Source organism: Balaenoptera borealis (assembly GCF_965194805.1).
Source record: "Balaenoptera borealis genome assembly, chromosome: 13".
NCBI lineage: Eukaryota > Metazoa > Chordata > Mammalia > Artiodactyla > Balaenopteridae > Balaenoptera > Balaenoptera borealis.
In genome coordinates, this window is record NC_138870.1 from 41978052 (window position 1) to 41995441 (window position 17390).

At 42.6% G+C, this 17390-nt stretch overlaps 1 protein-coding gene across 4 annotated transcripts in view; it reads left to right on the top strand.

Moving 5' to 3' along the window:
- The first annotated feature begins 8621 nt into the window (after positions 1-8621).
- SPATS2 (spermatogenesis associated serine rich 2) overlaps positions 8622-17390 on the top strand; it is a 140238-nt gene continuing 131469 nt past the window's right edge. For 2 of the 4 annotated variants that reach the window (XM_082352440.1, XM_082352439.1), the window contains exon 1: positions 8623-8933. The gene's annotated coding sequence lies outside the window, so the exon portion shown is untranslated. Of the gene's footprint in view, positions 8938-17390 lie in introns of all 4 variants that reach the window. The other 2 variants (XM_082352438.1, XM_082352442.1) reach the window with 2 other exon arrangements.

Consider the following 17390-nt stretch of genomic DNA (forward strand, 5'->3'; position numbering starts at 1 on the left):
GGTAGAAAGAGGACGGGTGGAGAAGTGACAAGGTGGGGTTTTGCTTCTGCCTCTTGCATGAACAGCCTGCTGACTTCGGATGAGCCACTTTACCACTCTGGGCCTCAGTTTTTTCCTTGTAAGGTGAGGAAATTGGACTTAGATGACCTTTAAGATTGCTTTCCACACTGGATTCTGGGTTTCTAACTGTTCGGCTGAGGCTCGTGAGAAATGGTTTGGTTTTTCATCTCTCTGCCCTCTTGTGGACACTGTCTTGGGAAGAAAATAAAATATTTAATTGCTCAAAGAGCAATATAATGGCCACCCCCAATCAAAGATTCACCTGTATCGAACTGTCAGTTTTCATTTATTCATGATGTCTTTTAGTCCTCATCCATAAATGTACATATCATATCAGGAATATAATTTTATAGTTTTTTCTCCTCCCTGAATCATAAGCATCATAAGCATTTATATATATTACTAGGAAGACTTCATATATATATACATATATATATATCTTACTGAGATATAATTCACATAAAATTTACCCTTTGAAAGTAAAAAGTTAAGTGGTTTTTAGTATATTCATGAGGTTGTACAACCATCAACACTAATTGCAGAACATTTTTACCACCCCAGAAAGAAACCCCATACCTATTAGCAATCATTCTCCATTCTCTCTTCGCCCCCATCCCCTGGCAACTATGAATCTACTTTCTGTCTCTATAGATTTGTCTATTCTAGACATTTTATATAAATGGAATCATAAATGTCTCCTTTTCTGTCTGGCTTCTTTCACTTAGCATAATATTTTCAGGATTCATCCATGTTGTAGTATGCATTATTATATATTTTAAAATTTTTTCAGATAACATAATTATACTGTAATGCTGTATAGTATTACCTTCTTGGGAGACATTTAAGCTATATATACACACATATATACACACACACCCACATATATATATATATATTTGTTGTTATAAAGAATGCTGCATCGATATTTTCATGCTTCTAATTCATCTATTCTCTTGAATTATTTCAGAATAAATTCCCATGCGTGGGATTACTGGGTCAAAGGGTATGAACATTTTTATGACTGTTGTCAATATTGCTCTTAAATTATGGTGCCCAGAACTAAATGCAATTCTCAGATGTGTTCAGACAGAACAGGGTACTGTGGAGCTATTAAGTTCTCAAGGTCTGGACAATATATCATCCTTTAAATCAAGCAGTCCAAGAATTTCTTAGCTTGTTTTTTGAGGGGGTGGTTTGCTCATGGAGCTTATAGCCAACTAAGGCCCTTCGGTCTTTTCCTAGGCTCTGTGTCTTCAAGCTGTGTTTGCATCTACTCTAGGACCTAGGAGGCTTTTGAGGACTCCCTGGATGGAATTTATTTATTTATTTCTTTGTTTTCTTTTTTCTTTAACAGTGGGTGGTCCTAACAAGCTAGCAGGAGGTCTAGGTTTACTGCAGTCTTAGCTGAGAACTGCAGATGGCGCCTGAATGCTGTCACAAGGGTAAAATATGTCCCTTCACTTGTTTTTAGGATCTGGTAGTGGTACCTCCTTAGTTGGTTCATTACCAGAGTTCAGTCCCCTCCTTTTGTTGGGAAGGTGAGAGAAACTGTGAAGTTGTCTTTGGGTGTTATTCAGGTCAAACTCCAAATGAAGTATGTTTTCTAGATGTCATTTGATCTCCTCAGAAACTCTGGTGAAATCTCATGTTAGAGCTTTGCTTGAACACAAATTTCATGCCAGTTCACACCCTGAGAAGCTGCTTTTTTGGTTTCTCTTCATGTTCCTTGCCATCTTTTTCTCTTAGTCATTCCAAGGGATTGAAACTTGTTCAACTAACTGGTTTTGTTTGTTTGTTTTGCTAAGATGGATTTTGAACAACAAACGCAGAATATTTACATAGGGTTCCAGCTAAATGCAGTTTCATTTCTTTCTTTCTTTGGCTGTGTCATGTCTTAGATGCAGCACATGGGATCTTCATTGCTGCGCACAGGCTTCTCTCTAGTTGTGTCGCGCGGGCTCTAGAGTGTACAGGCTTAGTTGCCCCACGGCATGTGGGATCTTAGTTCCCAGACCAGGGATAGAACCTGCGTCCCCTGCATTGGGAAGCAGATTCTTAACCACTGGGCCACCAGGGAGGTCCCTTTTTTTTTTTTTTTAAATGACTTTAGTCAAGGTCAATTTTTTTTTGTTAATATTTATTTATTTTCCTTACTTTTTTGGCTGCGTCGGGTCTTAGTTGCAGCACATGGGATCTTCGTTGAGGCATGCAGGATTTTTCCTTGCGGCACGCGGTCTCTTCGTTGTGGTGCTCAGGCTTCTCTGTAGTTGTGGCGTGTGGGTTTTCTCTCTCTAGTTGTGGCGCGCAGGTTCCAGGGCGCATGGGCTCTGTAGTTTGCAGCACGCAGGCTCTCTCCTTGAAGCACGCGAGCTTAGTTGCCCTGGGGCATGTGCGATCTTAGTTCCCTGACCAGGCATCGAACCCGCGTCCCCTGCATTGAAACGTGGATTCTTTACCACTGGACCACCAGGGAAGTCCCAAGGTTTCATTTCAGTAGTTTGTTGCTTTCTTCCTTTTCCTTTTCCTTTTCTTCCCAGTTCTCTTCTTTCTCCCCACCTCTCATCCATCTGCTTACTTGCCAACTACTATAACTTTCAGCAAGACCTTTGATTTTCTGGATTTAAACCTCAGTGATAAGTTTCAAAAGAATAGAGCAGTGCCCTATGTGGGAAAGTTGGAAGGGAATGATTTTAACCCATTCTGTGCCAGACCTTAGGTCCATTTCTGGGCTAAGAAAGGTTGTGGCGAACATTCTCTGCTGCGCAGTGACTAAATTAGCATGAGAGCCTGGCTTCCAAGCATCACTTAAAGGGGCATTTTCCTTACCATCAAGAGGTCAGGCACCTTTCAAATGATTTAGTATCAGGAAAGGCATGGGAAGGGCATAGAGGACATATAGACGTCTTCTATTCATATATTTCCCAATCACAGATCTGAGGGCCAGTGAGGCTCTTGTTACTGCCCCACTTCTCCTTCCTACCCATAACCACCAGTTTGGACTTGGCTTCTGTTGCTTTCTCTTTTTCATTCCTGGGGTCCACAACAGAGAGTGTAAGTTTACTGCTTTTCTGTGTAATTTGGGTTGCAAAGTACTCGCTCATTTTATATTCAGTGACTGGGAACTCTGCCTCTTAGCAGTTGACTTTTCTTGTACAGCCAAGAGACTGATCATTTCAGACCCATCTCCCTTCAAACTCTAATTCTTTTCCAGCAGTGTGTTTTTTGTTCTCATGTTTATGTCTTTGCTGATGTCACTCTTCTTTTCTAGAATCCTTTTTCCCCTCTGCTAATCCAAATCTTTACACTTCTTTTTTTTTTTAAATATTTATTTATTTATTTATTTATTTATTTATTTATTTATTTATTTTTGGCTGTGTTGGGTCTTCGTTTCTGTGCGAGGGCTTTGTCCAGTTGCGGCAAGCGGGGGCCACTCTTCATCGCGGTGCGCGGGCCTCTCACTATTGTGGCCTCTCTTGTTGCAGAGCACAGGCTCCAGACGCGCAGGCTCAGTAGCTGTGGCTCACGGGCCCAGATGCTCTGCGGCATGTGGGATCTTCCCAGACCAAGGCTCGAACCCGTGTCCCCTGCATTGGCAGGCAGATTCTCAACCACTGCGCCACCAGGGAAGCCCTACACTTCTTTTATGGTCCAGCTTAAGGTTTATCCCTAAATGATGCCTTCGCTGATTAAGTCCATCTCCAGTAACCTTTCCTCCTTGAATTCCTTCAGCAGTCTTGTCCAGTTTGTACCATTCTATCAAGCATTTTCTTACATGTTGCCATATGATCATTCTCTATCTCACGTTTTTAAGTCTTGTCTCCTTGACTATACCAAAGCCCCCTGACAGCAGGACTGTCTTCTCTCAATGCAAATAACAGGACATTTACTAAATATGGTAAATTGCTACTTAAGGGAGTTCAGGTTTTTTGAGCATGAGCCACCCATTTCTTTGCTTGGCCTTTGCAATAAACCTTTCCTCCAAAAACCAAACAAACAAAAAACCCCTGCTATTTAACAATTTAGAGCCTCGGTTTCCTCATTTGTTAAATGAGGACAATGATGCTTGCATCACAGGGTTGTTGAGACATTCAAATGAGATGTGTTGAGGGCACTTTATAAACCATAAAACATTTTACAGAGGGTGACATTATCACTTTAAAAAGTGGTGACAGACTGTATAAATGAAAGAGCATGCTGAAATTCCATGCATGAACTTTCAGTAAAGCAGTATTAGTTATATGTCTCACACATAGAAAAATTCACTAAAGATCAATTTCAAGTTTTTAATGAACCTGCAAGGCACTTTCACTGAACTGAGTGTTTCAAATCTGAGTTTTGGTTCTGACATTGCCACTAATTTCATGATTTAACAATTCAACCTTTGATAATTTAAGGCCTTTTGCAGCTCTAAGCATCTGATGAACAATTGAATTTGGGTATGTTACCCATGTCTTTGAACCTCAGTTTTGTTATCTATAAAATGGGAAATTACAACCTAATCAAACCCCTTTAATAGAACTTTATAGAGTGGCTGTTCAAAGAAACATTAATCCTGCACAAAAAGTTTCCTTGGGGGAAAGCTGCACACTATATACTACATTCCCTTCAATATTTTTTTAAATTAATTTTTAATTAATTAATTATTTTTTTGGCTGCGTTGGGTCTTTGTTGCTGCACGCGGGCTTTCTCTAGTTGCAGCGAGCAGGGGCTACTCTTTGTTGCCGTGCGTGGGCTTCTCATTGAGGTGGCTTCTCTTGTTGCAGAGCACGGGCCCTAGGCCTGCAGGCTTCAGTAGTTGCAGCACGCAGGCTCAGTAGTTGTGGCTCGCGGGCTCAGTAGTTGTGGCTCTGGGCTCTAGAGCGCAGACTCAGTAGTTGTGGCGCACAGGCTTAGGTGCTCTGCGGCATGTGAGATCTTCCCGGACCAGGGATCGAACCTGTGTCCACTGAATTGGCAGGCGGATTCTTAACCACTGCACCACCAGGGAAGTCCCTCCCTTCAGTATTAACAATGCACATTACCATGTTAAATGCTCTGGGAAGTAAACCAATTTATTTTTGTTTTACCCAGTATTTCCCAAACTTACTTGGACCTGGAATAGATTTTTCAGATAACATCTATTCAGCATCCCACGAAACTAAATTTCTAAGACACACAGTGTGGACTGCCAACATAAATATTCTTAGGTATCAGAGGTAGTCCAAGCAAAGGGAAAAGTACACCCTTATGACATATTCTCTGCTGGTCTTCATGCCTGTTGTGGTTTGCAGCTTCAGCTTTAGTCAACAGAGTCTTTAACTTCAGCCTCTTTTTTTTCCCTAATAAAAACATGGAATCTGACAATCCATCACTTCAGATACAAAATATCAACTCAGAGAAAAGCATGATAAAAGTTCTGATCTCAAGAATCTATTTGAAAATAGTTTAAATTAGGTCATGTTAATTTCTGCAGAATATATCTGCCAAGGTGACGATTGTGTCATGACTTATCTTTAGTTCTAATTTTGCCTCAGTCATTAGGTAACCTGGGATAAATCAATGCCCTTAAGCCAAACTAAGACATATGGATGTTATTTCTAAATAGTCTTCTGCTGTAATCCATAGCAGTTACTCTAGTCATTTCAAAAATTTGGTTGTTTTTGTGTTTTCTTCAGAGTAGGTCACAGTATTATATGTTGAATTTATTACAGCATTTCTTTTCTTCCAATATAATTTATAGGCAGACTTCAAACAATTTACCACTATTTTAAAGCAGGCAATGCTCACTTTGTTTTATTGTGAAGTATAGCAAATAAAATGGAAAATGTATATGTAGTATAAAGAACAATGATAAAAATAATCTTTATAGCTCAGGTCAAAAAGGTATTTTTGAAACATTTGCTCAATGTCCTTTTAGAGAGGTTGAGTGCTGCATGGAGAAAGGGCGAAGGTGGACAATGAGTTGCAGTACCCCTCTTGCAATTTCCATTCAACAAAACATATGCTCTGTGTGACCCACCCTTCTTGGAGGGCCACTATTTCTTGAGTAAAATCCTTGTGAAGAGTCTACCCTTACTGTCACCCCAGGGACTTAGCAAACTGTTCCTCTCAACAACACTCAGAACTCTCTCTTAGAGGAGATATGATTCCATCTCATTCGATTTCCAGTGATGTTTTGACAACTCATATAGATCCAACCTAGGCATGCTCTTTTATCCACCTCCCTTCTCTTTGAGTGGCATATCCACATACAAAAACTCTCTCCCATTAGATCAGGGACTCTCTTAGGAAAGGCGTCATGTCTTTCCTAATAGACTGTAAGGTTTCCAAAAGTGGGGATTTAATTTTCCTCCCAAAGAAGAAACTGTTGGTTTGGCAAGCAGCATCAGGCCCTCTAATGAAGGCGTTTCCCAAGTGACTTTTGGTAGGTGAAACCAGTTATGGAATAAGATCTTGGATCCTATTGGTTCAGGCCCCATTCTTTAGTATGAAGTTTCCTATTAACCAGGGTCATAATATCCCATTCCTACACTGTATGGGAAGGAAGGAGAACTGTGGAAGAATTAGTCACTCATTCCTCTTTGTTCCTATACTACTTTGCACTTTTCTGTTTCAGCACTTATCACATGTTATAGTTAATTATTTACTAGCTTTTATCCTCCATTACAACTGGATACTCTCCTTGAGGATAATGATCTAGTTGTTTTTTTTTTAAATTAATTAATTTGTTTTTGGCTGTATTGGGTCTTTGTTGCAGCACGTGGGCTTTCGCTAGTTGCGGTGTGCGGGTTTCTCATTGTGGTGGCTTCTCTTGTTGGGGAGCACGGGCTCTAGGAACAAGGGCTTCAGTAGTTGTGGCGCACGGGCTTAGTTGCTCTGCGGCATGTGGGATCTTCCCGGACCAGGGATCGAACCAGTGTCCCCTACCTTGGCAGGCAGATTCTGAACCACTGCGCCACCAGGGAAGCCCAATGATCTAGTTTTATTCTTTGTAAGTGACCCACACCTAGAACAATGCCTCCCACTCACTGGGTGGTCAATTTAGTAAATGAAGAGAGAGCAGGTATTGGATGGTTTGCTTCTATTTGAATCTTTGAAAGAAGATTCAATAGTAAGCAACACATGGTGTAGTGCCCTAACTAGTTGGATGAGCTAGTCTTCTGTTTCTTTAGATCTGTAAATGATATATGGTTGTATTAGATTAGGCATTATTAACCAGGGGCCAGTGGGCTCCAGAGGATTTTTGACCTTTCCACTCCATGCGAGGTTAAAAACCAAAGGACCAGATGACTTCGTAGAGATCTACTAGTACTGCAACTCCAACAGCAAACCTGTGAAAACCAAAACTACATTGTGACTGTGGTGTCTGTACACATTCATATATACTCTCTGGCTTGTTGTTGGTGCCTGTCCAGAGCCCCTTATGCTTTGGCCTCAAAAGATAAGAACATGGGGACAGATTCTGATTAACCTTTTCACTGCTGATTGTCTAAATGCCCAGCCTCTAGCCACTCCCAACAGATCGCTGACCAGTTGGCAGTGGGGTGAGAGCTTCATATATGGAGGACACTGCTGGAAAGGCGCGCAAATATTAGAGATGGTTCTGGCCCTGGGGTGCTTGGGAATCTAACCACGAAGACAGAAGAGTATTTAACAGATTCGGGCAATGTGACCACAGCCGGGTAGGGGGATGCAGACAACTTAGTAGGCCAGAAAACCGACGCAGAAATGGACTTGGGCAGTGTGTCTAGCGGACTAGGCTGAGAACCCTCAAGTTACTCCCGAATTTATCTTGTGCCGGGCCTGGGAAGCGCATCCTCCCGCCACCACTCCGCATCTGCCTCTATGGATTCCCAGGAGGCTGAGCGGCCGCGAAGTCCGGATGTCCGGGCGTTTCCCGCAGCTGGTGGCTCTGAAATGGCCTTTTGGAGCAAAACTTGGGTCGGGAAGAAGGCAAAGTGGAAAATGGTGTTAGGTCGTCGGGGCGGAGTCGTAGTGCCGAAATGGACAGTAGCCTGGGAGGCAGAATCCCGACCGGGACCTAGTGAGAAAAGCCCCTCGGCAAGGTTCCCCTCGAGGCGGCCGCCTTCGGCAACCTCCGGGAGAGTTTCGGCTCTTTCCGGCAGTTCCAGCTCGGGCCCTCCACTCCCAGCGCGCGCTGTCCCCCCACCCCACGCCGCCCAGCTCTTTCTGGGCACTGGCCATTCTGCACGCAGGCGCGAGCTCGTGTCCCACCCGTCCCCACTTCCATCTAGTTGGTTCCCGACCCACTCTTCCAACCCGTTCCCTTTGTCATTCTTCCCAATACCCGGCGACGCCTGAGCTCCCTGAACTCGGGCGCGCGATCTGGCGGGCGGTGCGAGGTGCTAGGGACCCGGTCACGATAGGAGCGGCAACCCGACGGACTGGAGATAGCCTCCGCCCCGCGCCTCTCCGCGCGCAGGTCCCCGGCTCGCGGGCCGCCTCGCGCCCGGGCCTCGCTCGCGCGCCCGTCGGCTGCAACCGCCTCGAGCTCGGCGCGCCGCGTTCGCGCCTGCGCGAGCACGCGCCCTGTGCGCTGGCTGGCTGACGCGCACGCGCCCGAGTGGGCTGCGGGGCGGGGCGAAGAGCTCGAGCCCCGGCTAGGTCGGTGTGGATCGGCTGGCCCTCCGGGCCTCAGCCGTGGCTGCGATTCCCAGCCCGCCGCCCGGCAGAGGAGGGAAGAGAGGAAAGGGGCGGTTGGGGCGGGGCGGCGTCCGGCTCCGGGAGAGCTGGGGGAGGAGCGCGGCGGCTCCGGCGGCGGCTCTAGAAGAGGAGGAGGAGGCGGCGGAGGAGCTCCTTTCCTCTTCTCAGACCCGGGAGCGTCCCGGACGCAGAGCCGGAACTGGGGGACGCGGCGACTGCGGGGGCCTGGGGTAGGTGAGGCTGAAGGTGCTGGGTGGAGGGGTTGGTGGGGGATGAAGCGGGGCACAGAGGTGCAGAGAGCGGGCTTGAGGGAAGGCACAGGGGGAGGGGGCAGTTGGTGGGGGTTGGGGTACCGAGAGGAGGGGGACGTGAACCCTTTGGGACCTGGAGTGCCCAGATGGTGAAAGGTTTCTGTGGTCAGTGGGGCGGGCCGAAGCACACGGGTCCGAGTTGGGGGGTTTCCGGAGGCATAGGCCAGGGAAACAATGGAGCGAGGGGGGACTCTGATGTGAGCGTGTGTGGGGTACTGGATTTTAAGAACCAACGAGAGATCGAAAGGAATGAAAGAATGGATCATTTGGTATGAGAAGTACAATGAACTGGGAATTCAACGGGGATGCGTAAGGTTATCTGCGTGGGTGTCCGACGTACTTAGGATTTGGGGGCAAAGTGGGATTTAAAAATAAGAGCTAGGGGGGCATTCTTGGAATGGGGGGGGCGGGAAACGGAACGGAAAATAAAGCAAAGTGGGGCAGAGACATAAAATAGATGTGGTTTGGGCTTGAATTAAAGCAGAAGGATAAATCCAGTTAGAGAGTATAAGTTAGGTGGACTGGAGTGGCATTTTTCTCCTAATTCATCCAGGATGACTGGGTTCTTTTAGAAGGTGAATCTTTCTCTGGCATGTCCCTCTGCCAAAGACTACAAGCCGCTCTTTTAATAATTGGTTATCATTTATAGTTCATTTCATTGATAAAGCATGCTTGTAATATTTATTTTCTCTCTATGTAATTTACCTGCGGTTAATGAAGCAAGTTAATGAACAAGTCACTAAAAATAGACATCTTGCTTTGAGTTCGGTCATTGATAATGCAGAGTTTAGCGTGTTTGGTCATTGATAATGCAGAGGTTAGAGTGTTTGGAGGAGAACCGGGAGTTTGTTTTCATTTGGACCAAAAGGTGATGAACAGCCTTGATAAAATCTAAGTTATCTGTACTTTGTTAGAATTACAGTTTCTCACTGAGAAATGATCATGTACTATCTGCTACTGGTTTTATGCTTGTGGGAGAGAGTTTGGGTTCTTCCTCAAGAAATTCTTGATGCTGATTTCAAATTATCAGGCTGCCTTGTACCTTCCAGTTTGAATTAAGGTGATTTGAAAATATTGTGGGAAAGTGTATTTGGGGTTATGATCTTTGCATTTCCTTGATACTTGGATTTCCAGACCAAAATTTGAATGGTACTAGATACAAGATTGCTGATTTTGAAGTTGTAGTTACCATTATGTGTTCATAAATAGTCCACATTAAGCTTTTTATTTTGGGGAGCATTAAAGTTTTGCTGACTCATCTAAGATTTCTGCGAATTTTTCGGTTTACATTTCTCAGCTAGGTCTCGGATAGCGGCATTATACTATTTTATAAAAGTCCAAAAATAATGATCTAAACGTCACTTTTCTTCTATGTTATAAAAACTGAACAAAGCAAGAAGTGAGTGCAGTTTCCTCATTAGTGATAATGAGGCTCTTTATTGACCTCTTACGGTAGGCTAGGCAAGGTGCTGAGATTGTTTTGTGTGTATTATCTCATTTAATTTAATCCTCACAATCATTTCCTATTTTATAAATTAAGAGATTAAATAACTTACTAAGGTCACAAAACTAGTAGTAAATAAAGCTGGATTCAGACCCAGCTCTGTTTGATGCCTTCTTTAAATCTTTCCTGTTGTTCTACCTGCTTTCTCCTCCTGATCTTGGTTGAAGTACAAGCATGAATTGGTTGAAACCTGGGTCTGATATAGTGATTTAGACAAAGATTGGGTTGATGGGCTACATCTGTAGAGTTTATGGAAGGTTTATTGCCCCTGTGATTTAACAAATCTTCGGGGGCCCAGATAGTAGGCAAAAACATCTTCTTGTTAAGGGTTTGTCCTGTGAGCACACGTAATTTTCTGTTCAGTCTGGTGTACTGCTGAAGTACTGTGCATACGTGGCACTCTTCCTTGTAGAAGTCAAGACAGCCAGTTGTGGAGCCAAAACCAATTAACTCTGGAAAACAGTCGAAAACTGCTGAGTGCTCAAGTGCCCTCGTAGCACCTGTTGAGTCCACAGTTGGTACTGGCATTATCTCTAAATATAGACAGGATCCTCTTAGAAACCAGGAGTAAAACAACTAGAACCGAGAGAAACAGCTGGGGCCTGAGGGAGGAGCCAGAGCTTAATGGCCAAAACATCAGCATAGCCTGTGGAGGCTGATCCAGGAGCAGCAAAAGCTACAGATACTAGTGAATTGCAGGAGGGGAGGGAATTTCTTTGTTGTTGAGCATTTAGGTATTCTAAGGACTGAACTCACTGTGTTTTATATATATTACTTTATTAGATCTTCAAACAATCCTTATAAGGTAGTTGTAAGCATTTTTCTCGTATTTCAGATGAGGCTTAGAAAGGTTAAGTAACTTCATAATGGTGGTGAAAGAAGTTTGTGTTTTTATTATTATTATTATTATTGTATTGCTGCTTGCAGTTTCCATTGTAGAGCCACCATATTAAAACTGGGAACTTAAAGTCACTCTTTAGGATCCATTGTGCTTCTTTGTTAGAAGTAAAACTGATTATTTCAGTCTTGCTGCTTACATTGGAGACTGGAAGGTAAAGCTTATATTTTTCTGATTTAATTGTTGGGAAGGGGAGCCCATTCATTATTTAGCAAACGACCTCCTACAGAATATAATTCACCTTCTAATATATCTTCCCATTTATATATACCAATATATGATATTGATATATATATCTGTAGCAACATAAGAATGGCATGTCCATCCCTCCTATTCTGAGGTCTTGACATTCAGGCAAGTCATCTAGGCTCTGGAGGATGACAGTGAAGCATGCTTGTTGCAGACTCTTACCACTTTTCTTGATATGTTTTTGCCACAAAGGTTTGACCATCATTCTTGCTTGGTTACTTAAAAAAAAATTGTGGTAACATATACATAACATAAAATTTACCATTTAAACCATTTTTTAAGTCTACACTTCAGTGGCATTAAGTACATTCATATTGCTGTGTAACCATCACCACGTCCAACTCCAGAACATTTTTATATTCCCAAACTGAAACTCCTATTAAACAATAACTTCCCATTCCTCTTTTCCCCCAGCCCCTGGCAACCACTATTCCACTTTCCATCTCTAGGAATACTATTATTCTAGGTACCTCACATAAGTGGAATCATATAGTATTTGTCCATTTGTCTCTGGCTTATTTCACTTAGCACAGTGTCGTCAAGGTTCATCAGTGTTTTAGCCTGTGTCAGAATTTCATTCCTTTTTAGGACTGAGTAATATTCCATTGTAAGCATATACCACATTTTGTTTATCCATTCATCTGTAAATGGACACAGGTTGTTTCCACCTTTTGGCTATTGTGAATAATGCTGCTGTGAACATTGGTGTACAAATATCTGTTTGATATCTGTTCATATGGTAATCCTATGTTTAATTTTTTGTGGAAGTTTGGTGACTTTTAAACGGTGGTTTTATTGTGTGTTCACCTGAAGGTAGTACTTGACCTTATGTTCGAGGGCTGCTGTTTCCTCTACTGACTTTTTCTGTACAGTTTGCAGGACACTTGCACTGGAAATGATTCAAAAGGAAATGATTTATCCAGTGTTCATGGCTCTCTCTTAGCTTCTGTCTAATTATATTTATGTGTCAAGACATCTGGCAAGCACATGAAAATACATTTCAACTTAGCAATAAAAGTACTTTTGAAAATCGTGTAGACGGTTCAGTTGATGAAGAAAGTGGGAGTTTCTGTTCTAAAGTATGAAATGTATCCAATGTGGAAGGAACCATTTGTTATATACAGATCTTTCCAGTCATACCTATAGATGTGGATGATCATTTTAAGAATGTTATTTGTATGTATATTTGAAAAATGTGTCAATAGTGTAGAGCATCTTCAGTTCACTTTGCTGCCTTTGATTGAAATTTAGGGTGCTTTTTTCATTTTAAAATGTTTTACACGTATGAGCTGTTGGTTATTGCTTACCTTCTATAACCCTTCTTTATTCATTGAAAAAAGTTTGAGTGCCTACTATTACTTTAAATATTTCAAGAAGGTAGCTGTATTACAGGAAATACTGTTTGAGTCCATTTTTTCTCCCTCCCTGTATATATTTGAGAGAGAGAGAGTTGTCACATAGTACCAGATATAATAGATTGAAATATCTGCAGGCTGACAGTGAACTGTCTCTTAGGATGGGTCTAACCTCCAATTTCATTTTTTCCAATTGTCGCAGGAGGTTAATTACGCCTGCATCTTGCTTCTTGAGTTACTGGGTTACAAAGGGACTTCAGGCTCACATGCCATTTTCTGGGAGCCTCATAGGAGTCTTAGTGAGCTCACACTTACCTTGGAGGTGGTCTGTTGGTTCTGAAATATTTCCAAAAGATTTAAAGTTTATATACACTTTAGGTTGCTGATATTAAGGATTGGCCAGAAGCCAGCATTTACTCTCTATGTTCAAATCCACCATAGTGGCTGGTTGTGGTGGATTCCTGAAATATACATCCATCTTCTACACAGATTCTGCAGCAGCGGCCCCAGACCCTTAAAACATTCTGTAGGGTCTGAGAACATAACCATCAGCTTAAAGGCAGCTTCTGCAGTCATTGTCCTATGACTAATTTGTAGTTAGGGTTACACAGGGATTCTTACTAGTTCAAACCTTAAATGACAACCTTGGGTTGTTGGTAAGGATTTTTATATTACTTAATTAACAAGATGACATGATTACTAGTTGTGGAGTGTGTATGTGTGTGTGTGTGTGTGTGTGTGTGTCTGTGTGTCTGTGTTCATTTTTAGAGTTGGCTAAAGGGTGTTGGGACTGAGAAGTAGGTTTGTGATGAGGCCATTATATGATTATAGATGGGTCATGTGAGATAAGTGAAGATATCTTTCGTACCTGAAGATGCTGCCAGTGATGTTACTTCCTGTTGACCTGTAGAACTGCAAAGACCTGTTTGTAAAACCTACAGTCTTTCCTCTCTTGAGTACATGTGATCTGTCCAGTAGTAAATGATCTGCTGCTGTTTTAAGGCTACCATCAGTAGTAGAGAAATACTTTTCTTTAAATTATCTGCTTAGTCTCTGATTACAACATGTCAGTGTGGTCAGCCCACTGCTGGCTCTTCCTGGCTATCTTCTACTGTTACATTGATTCAGAATGTACAGTAGTGTGTGGTGGAAGTGACTCTTCTGCTCACTTTGTTTGGTTATCCTCATATCTTTATAGTAAATTGCTGTCATAACCTACCTGCATATGCTGCACAAGCGCTCAGGACAAGGATCTCATCATTAGAAGCTTCCTCACATTTGATGAGAACAGTGAAACTCGTTTATAACTATGATGGAATGACAGGAAATTAAGGTGTTGTAGGACCTGAATAGTAGGTGGTACAGAACCACCACAGACTAAGGCAGCCATTTAACTCAGATGCAAACTTGATGTTTTGTTACATCTTACTAGTCAGTACACACTAGGTTTCTTTTTTTTTTTTTTAGTTTATTTATTTATTTGTTTATTTATTTATTTATGACTGCGTTGGGTCTTAGTTTCTGTGCGAGGGCTTTCTCCAGTTGCAGCAAGCGGGGGCCACTCTTCATCGTGGTGCGCAGGCCTCTCACTATCAGGGCCTCTCTTTGTTGCGGATCACAGGCTCCAGACGCGCAGGCTCAATAATTGTGGTTCACAGGCCTAGTTGCTCCGCGGCATGTGGGATCTTCCCAGACCAGGGCTCGAACCCGTGTCCCCTGCATTGGCAGGCAGATTCTCAACCACTGCGCCACCAGGGAAGCCCCACATTAGGTTTCCTGAGATGGTTATCTAATTCCTTGTTAAGTTGACAGTACTTTAAACAAAGCTTAGTTGGGTAATCTTTTTCACCTCTGTCACGATTCAAACGTTTTATTTTATGGAGGTCTTTTTCTTTTTGGCTGTGCTGTAAGGCTTGTGGGATCTTAGTTCCCGGATCAGGGATTGAACTCGAGCCCCAGCAGTGAAAGTGCTGAGTCCTAACCACTGGACCACCACGGAATTCCCTGGAGGTCTTTTAAAAGTTATTTGAGGACTTCCCTGGTGGTGCAGTGGTTAAGAATCCGCCTGCCAATGCAGGGGGCACGGGTTCCAGCCCTGGTCTGGGAAGATCCCACATGCCGCGGAGCAACTAAGCCTGTGCGCCACAACTACTGAGCCTGCACTCTAGAGCCTGTGAGCCACAACTATTGAGCCCACGTGCCACACCTACTGAAGCCTGTTCGCCTAGAGCCCATGCTCCGCAGCAAGAGAAGCCACTGCATTGAGAAGCCCGCACACCGCAACGAAGAGTAGCCCCTGCTCGCTCCAACTAGAGAAAGCCCGTGTGCAGCAACGAAGACACAGTGCAGCCAAAGATAAATAAAATAAATAAATTTATTAAAAAAAAAAAGTTATTTGACATTTGTCATTTGTCTGCCAGCCCATAATGTTATGATGATCCAATAAGTTAGACTACACGGTATTGTTATGTGATGTTATTTTAATTTGGGAGTACAGGAAACAACACAACAACGATTACTAAATTTGTCTTTGGGCATCTAACCTGTTGAAATAGAAGAAGCTCCTGAAAAAGGAGGGATATTTGGCACCTTCATCCTGTTACCTAAAATCTTTTTTTTTTTTTTTTAAATTATATATTTATTTATTTATTTATGGCCGCATTGGGTCTTCGTTGCTGCACACGGGCTTTCTCTAGTTGCAGCGAGCGGGGGCTACTCTTCGTTGTGGAGCACGGTCTCTAGGTGCGTGGGCTTCAGTAGTTGTGGCACGTGGGCTTCAGTAGTTGTGGCTCGCGGGCTCTAGAGCACAGGCTCAGTAGTTGTGGCGCACGGTCTTAGTTGCTCAGTGGCATGTGGGATCTTTCCGGACCAGGGGTCGAACCTGCGTCCCCTGCATTGGCAGGCGGATTCTTAACCACTGCGCCACCAGGGAAGCCCCGTGTTACCTGCAATCTTAACATTTAAGTAAGATCCAGTAGAATTACATTTGATTTTGACATGATTACAGTTTTGATTGGGCAGTAGAGCTGATTCTTTCAAACTCTACTGGCTAATTATTTCCATTGTGAAATAGCCCCAAGTATATTATTAAACTTTGGCAGCTGAACTTTTTGATGTCTGAAATGTGGATCTACTGAGTGGTGTTAGTTATGATCAGGCCAATACCGATAGTATATTTGTAATACTTCCATGTTGTAATATTTTCTTCTAATTTATAATTAAAGTAAGGAAGCTGTACAGCATGTTCATTAAGAGCACAAAAGTTGTAGTAGTATCAGGTAGGAGTTGCTAACAAGTTGGATTATAGATAGATCGGCATAAAATTTTAATTGTTGGGGAGAGGACCTGTGAAGGTCCTACGGGCTATCAACATTAAGAAAAAAGAGCACAAATCTGGCTCTGAATCTCTGCTTCTCTGCCTACTCCCTCTGTGGATTTGGTCAAGTCATTTAATTTCTCTGAGCCTGTGTTTCTGAACCTGCACAATTGGTATAGCAGTACCACGGAATTGTCATGACTATTGGATTTTTTTTTTTTTTAGGTGAAATTCACATAACAAAATTAACCCTTTTAAAGTATACAGTTCAGTGGTATTTAGTAAATTCACAGTGTTGTACAATCATCACTCTATAGTTCCAGAACTGTTACATCAACCCCAAAGGAGACCGAATACCCATTAAGCAGTCTCTCCTCATTCTCCCCAACCCCTATCTCTGTTAACCACCAATCTCTGCGAATTTACCTCTTCTGGATATTTCAAGTAAAAGGAGTCATATAATATGTGACCTTTTGTGTCTGGCTTCTTTCACTTAGCATAATGTTTTTGAGGTTCATCCATTTTGTAGCATGTATCAGTCCTTCATTCCTTTTAGTAGCTGAATACTATCCCACTGTATGAATATATCATATTTTGTTTATCCATTTTTCTGTTGATGGGCAGTTCTTTCATTTTTACCTTTTGGCCGTTGTGGATAATGCTTCTTTGAACATTCATGTACCAGTTTTTGTTTAAATACCTGTTTTCAATTCTTTTGGTTCTATACCTGAGAATAGAATTGCTGGATCTTGTAGTATTTCTGTACTTTTTGAGGAACTGCCATACTGTTTTCCATAGTGGCTGTACCATTTTACATTCCCACCAGCAGTGTACGAGGGTTCCAGTTTCTCCACATCTTTGCCAACACTTGTTATTTTCCTTTTTTCTTTTGGATTGTAGCCATCTTTGTAGGTATGAAGTGGTATTATGAATTTGATTTGCATTTCCTTACTAGTGACTAGTGATGTTGAGCATCTTTCATGCACTTACTGGTCATTTGTGTATCTTTGGAGAAATGTCTGTTTAAGTCCTTTGCCCATTTTTAAATTAGATT